This window comes from Coptis chinensis, chromosome 4, assembly GCF_015680905.1.
Source record: "Coptis chinensis isolate HL-2020 chromosome 4, ASM1568090v1, whole genome shotgun sequence".
Taxonomy (NCBI): domain Eukaryota; kingdom Viridiplantae; phylum Streptophyta; class Magnoliopsida; order Ranunculales; family Ranunculaceae; genus Coptis; species Coptis chinensis.
The window spans coordinates 18235872-18242129 of NC_141459.1; the positions used below are offsets into that span (position 1 = coordinate 18235872).

Genomic DNA, 6258 nt, shown 5'->3' on the forward strand with positions numbered 1-6258 from the left:
CCCCAGTGCTCCCCGTACTATACTCCTCTTGGATCGGCATGTAGGTGTAGCCCTGGACCATTCCAACTTATATCGAAAAGACTATCCAGTTATGACCCAAGATGTTGCCGCTGTGTACTCCATCAAGGCCCACAGGTGTTTGTCTTGCTCTTTTTGGAGGGTGTAAGTGGAACATTTTGATTCTTCTTAGGTTCTTTCGCACATCTAAAAGGGACTGGGCGTTTGCATTATCATGCTAGAATCTCAGAGGTTGTTGAGGCATGTCTGTTTACTTTTATCTTTTCAAAGTAACTGTGGCAATGAATAAGTTTAGAATTCATATATTTTTTTTAGACATCTGTGTCAATAATTACTTTGTAGCAAACCGTGAAAAGTGGGTTTCTCACAATCTGCTACCGCTAATGCCTCTACGGCTCTCCCCGATCTACGGTTTCATGGCATGGTAGTGATATAATAATTTTTAATCGATTGTGTTCTACTCATAATCCTGGTATTACTCTAACATTTTGATGTTCTTTGAAAGTTGGAATTTCTTGGTATGAATTAGGAAACTTGAAATTTTTGGGTTCTGCTCAATTTCAGTTGTAAATTACAGAGTTCAGAAGATCATTCATGGATGCAGTTAGAGGTAAACTAAACATTCAACATCTGATTGAGTTGTTATGCTAATTAAATTTTAAAAGAGTTATTGTTCGTTCTACAAAAATTTACAGTTAAACGATGTAGCCCAGTCGGCAACTCTGTGAGTATACATCTTTCATTCAATTTAACAACTGCAAAGAACAAGAACCGTATTTTTAGAGAACGAGAAAGAGATAAGTGGAGAAGAGAAAAGAAGGTGGTGAATTCAAGTTCTGAAGAAGGCGGTGGTTCCCGTCTACAGATTCTAATATCATCAGTGATTTCAACTTTTGGAGGTGTTTTTGGTCTGAAGCAATTTCAAGAACAAGAAAACAAAGAAATGGGTTCAAGACCTGTTGTTCCAAACCAACCCGGAGGAGGGACGGAATTGTAGGTGGAGGAAATTAACCACAAGGATGGTGCAGCTGAAGGAAATAATCGATGAGCACTCATAAGTGTAACAAATAGAGGTGTTGATGGAAGAGGCATTGATGCGAAGCCAATTACTCGCTTCGAATAACGAGGGATTTCTGTGCACAGATATACTTTCCAAACCATAAGAGACATACTGCAGGTTACTTATTCTTTACTTAACGAAATTTAAATGTAGTTCTTTTGTCTAGAATGAACGTTTGATGTATCATTGTTACAGATTAACGGGAAATGCTATATGTTACTCTTGAAATGTTTTGTCCTATGAAATTTTATTCCTTAGTAATACACCGAAATGTATTAATCGAGGCATCCGGGTCTTGGTTGTGATATATGTACAGATTAAATGATATGATATGTTGATATTTTTTTAATGAGATTTGCAATGCCCTTGAATGAAATGTTCTCTTTTTGTACTTTTAATTCATTTTCTTTGATGGGCATTCCAATTTATTTTAATTGGTACTAGGACTGCTTTCTTGAAAATTTCAATATTATGGTTTTTTGTTCAATGAAGGATCAAAGACACCCAAGAAGAGTAATGAAGTAGTGTTGAAGGATTGGTTGAAGAAGTCGAATATTCGAAGTTCAACGAGTATGGCTAAATTCTTCATTGATTCCAATTTTGGAATACCTGGTGCCATTGCAGGTGACTAATAAACACCAAAAGGAATTCTTCTTGGAGAGCATAGTCATCGAAGGGTTGGTGTGTGAACCAGTTCATTTCTCTTGTAATTCATGGGTTCAATCAAGGAAAGATCATCCGGGAAAAGGGTATTTTTCTCTAACAAGGTAATTTCCTTCTTTACTTCCTATGAATTTGAATGCACAAGTCAAAATTTGTGGGCGCTTTGAATAAAATTCAAAGTGAAACCATTTTGTCTTAATCTTTTTTTTTTTTTTTTTGGTTTTTTGTTACTAAGTTGGTCTTAATCTTTGAGTCAAGCAAAGAGTTAGTTGTTGTCAAACATTTTGTCCTTGAAGGTCAACATATTCTTCCTCGATATTACAATAATGTAGGAAAGAGAGACCTTCAAAATTATGGATTTAGGTAGCTAGGGAATATATAAAAGTTGGTCCCGAGGATCTATTACCACTTACGACTTATGACATTGAGTGTTCATTAATTATTGAGCTTTCTTTTGTTTTTTTGGTTTGAGCAACCATATCTACGCTCACGAGACACCCAGCTGGACTTAAAGAATTAAGAGAAAAGGAACCGAAAGTGATCTCGGGGGTGATGGTCAAGGAGAGAGGAAGCACTTTCGGATCGGATATATGACTACGCCATATATAATGATTTAGGTAATCCGGACAAAGGGATTGATCTTGCTAGGCCCAAACTTGGAGGTGAAGCGATTCCTTTTCCAAGGCGGTGTAGAACTGGCCTCCAACCGATACTGGTTGGTTCCCCGACTATTATACATATTGTAACAATGTTTAGACTTGATTCATCGAAATATATCGTATTTGTAGTTATCCCTTCTAGGGACCAAAACACCATTTCAAATTTAGTGAAGAGACTAAGATGTATTTACGCCGCACAATTTCCTACAGATATAAATGCAGAAAACAGGGTTGAGAAGCCATTGCCAATGTATGTGCCGAGAGATGAAGCATTTGAGGAGTCAAAACAAGATACATTTGCAGCCCGGAGGCTAAGGGGAGTGCTCCACAATTTGATACCATCATTAATTGCCAGTATTTCTGCCGGATAATCATGACTTGAAGTCCATGTGTACTTGTCACAATATATTTTGGACTTCATCATACTTTGTTGCCTACTAGAACCACCAATATGTACATCAATTTTATTTTCAAACCACAAGCAATCAAGTTGACCCTTCTTCCGAAAGCACACCCAATTGCAACTTGCGTTCTTGTGTTGCAATTTAAATGTTTCAAACACCAATTTGTTCGCAGCCATTAATTAAATTTATTCTTTAACTTGTGTAACATTGTAAGATTGTGAATTTCGCTTCTATTGCATAAAGAATTGTCACGAGTACATCTCAATTTTTTTATACGATCGGAAGCATATGCATGCAATCTGTTCTTGGACACCGATAATTCATCGAGAAAATTCACCAAAGATGTCGGCGATAAATGCAAGAGCATTGCAACCCAACAAATTAACATCTTTACTCTAATATAAAATTATCGGCCGGTTCAATCAAGCACACGCTAACATTAAGAGAATGAAGGAGTGGAATACTTACCTAAATTAAACTATGGTGACAAATTGACAATTATTGTGTCCTTGCAATTAGACTCACACTCTTAGATTGTGCATCAATGCAATAAAATATCCAATTTGTATTAGATTGTTGCTTTCCCTATAATCAATGTAAGAGACCCATACAAAGGCTTGGAATCAGCGGTGAAGCTTCTTAGGATGAAATACAAGCAGCAAAAAACTTTTTGATTAACAAATATGTAGGACACAAGTCCAGTGTCGATGCTATAGAATCAACACATGACAAGATAATTATGCAGAAGTTTCATGAAAGGAGGAGACCAGAAGTTAACGTCAAGAAAAAAATGAGGGATGTAACTTAATCACAGGTTGTGTTGGCTGTCACAAGTATATTTCAAACTCCTTCCACCAACTCTGTCATAAAGACGGCTGCCGTTTTATAGTACTTGCTGCTTAGCATACTCTTTCCGACAAAGGATAGACTGACTCTGCAGGTGTTAATATCTTTTTTGACAACCATATATGAAGTCTGAAGATCAAACTCCGAGCTCTGCTATATGGGTATGCATACTGATAGTTCTTTTACTACTAAGATCGTATAATACTGCTCTATGGATCTTTGTTTTTGTTTTGTTGGATAACGCTAGGCTTTACTCACTCAGGATTGATTCCACCTGTACTTCGAGGTTACGGTCCAAGGAGTTTGGAAGTCACAACTTCACTTTTAACTTATCTGCTTCTTTGGGTTTCTTCTACTTATCTGAAGTGATTGCAGTACCCTTGGCATCATATTTTCTGTGACGTAAGTGGGTCAGAAGCGGATGTTTATGGATGTTCTCGCATCTCTCTTATTATTGCAGCGAGCATTCACGTTTTGTTTGTTTCTCTATCATTTTTATGACTTTCTCGGAGCACATGCTCTGCCAGTCAATGTGTTCAATACGTGTGATAGTACTCAACTTTTCATTCCCGGATGCAAACGTTCTCGCTGGAAATAAAATCCAGGATGGTAAGTTAGGTTACAACTCTTAGTTTAACACTTTAACCCTCCCTTATCTCGATCGAGCTTATAACGCACATCTCCCCCCCTCCCCTCCTCCCTCCCCCTCTTTAGACTAATGTAAGGATGAGTACTGAACCAACGAAGATAGATTTTTGCTACATGAACAAAACCATGCATGATCTTTGGGCGCTTTTTGTCACTCTACTCTCTAAACCAATAAGTGGAGTCTCCCCTCTCCCTCTACCTTTTCCTTATAAGGCCTAAAAAACTTACCTATCAATTTCAGAAGGCATGTCAAAGTTTATGATACAATTCACTTTCTTCAAAAAATCCAACCACCAATAAATTCCATAATGGACGGGTGCTTTAGGATGTGTTATGTATGTAATGGTTTACTAACCTTTGTATACTATGTAATAAATTTGTTTGTTAACAACGTGCAAAGCACGTACATCTTGCTAGTCTAAATAATAACTTTAAGAAGTATACAGTACCTTAGCGCCTAACAGTCTAAAATGGGTTTCATCCCTGCAATAAGGATTAAGTAGCCCACCCTCCTACAAAACAGAGTTAATTTAATGATAACAATAAAATATAAAAATTAATGTCTCAAGTATTATATAATTTATTAATACTTTTTTTAATTAAGACCCTCCCCCATGATTTATTAAATTATCTTAGGCATCTTTTATATTTCCTAAAGGACCATTTCCCATTTCTGCACTTTGAACTCGTGAAATACCAATATCATGTAAATTCACATAACCAAGGTTTGCATCACATCTCTTAGTGAGGCAAATGACCTTTAGTTCCTCCTCTAAAAGATGGAACCTTGCCATAAATTTTAATCCCGCATTTACGTCACATCTCATAAAGATGGAATAATGCGTCATAAAATATCATATGAATCCACATATCCAAGGTTTACGTCACATCTCTTAGTAAGGCAAAAGACATTTAGTTCCTCCCCTAAAAGATGGAACCTTGTTATAAATTTAAATCTCACATTTACGTCACATCTCACAATGATGGAATGCGTCATAAAACATATCCAAACCCGCATTTACGTCACATCTCACAAGAATGGAATGCGTCAAAACATCAAATATATCCAACCCGCATTCACGTCACATCTCCTAGAGATGGAATGCGTAATCATCATATCATAAGTATGGGAAATGTCCATCTTATTCTAATATTGTCATAATTTTTCTAATGATTTCACATTCATATAATATATGTGTTATACAAAACAAAATAAATTTCCACGAACAACAATACTTTCCAGGCAATATTTCTTATAACATACTCCCAAGAGTGACAGTTTGCACAAACTCAATCAATTACCATGCTTATATTCAAATAAACCAAGGTTACACTTTTTATGTAAATATATTAATTTCAGGCAGTAGCAAATCATGCACAATGATCATAAACAACAATCCATTAAATAGATTAACCATTTTCCATTCATTCACAACTTTATCCAAAATTAATAGTCTCGTATTTCAATGCCTCGACTGACATCCCACCGTCAGATGGCCCTACAATATTAATGGGTATGATTACTGTGTGTTGTAAATATGCAGATCAAATTTGAGGAAGATCTATATGTGGTCATCATTCATCTATGCCTAAATGTATGACTGCGCAGTGCAGTTTTCTGGCGTAGTATACTCTACGACTAGTCATGCTTATGCGTGCCTCGACAGAAACGCCACCGTTGGATCTGTCTAATATTTATATATGTCAGATTTCAATGTATCAGGTAACTAAGGATTAAATTTGAAAAACATCGAGTAAAGGAAGATCGCCATCTAAACAGAATTAAAAGACTGCGCAGACAAGTTTTCTAAAATGATGTTTACTATTAACTGTTCATCTTCTTCACAAAACTCTATATAGTTCATTAATGGCTTTATACTCCCAATATACAATCCATATGATCACACATAACAAACAAAATATCCTATTTCTATGGAAACAAATATATATATATATATAT

At 36.1% G+C, this 6258-nt stretch overlaps 1 pseudogene; it reads left to right on the forward strand.

Annotated features, from left to right (window-relative positions):
• The first annotated feature begins 1791 nt into the window (after positions 1 to 1791).
• Positions 1792 to 4163, forward strand: LOC147502329 (uncharacterized; annotated as a pseudogene).
• The last annotated feature ends 2095 nt before the right edge of the window (positions 4164 to 6258 follow it).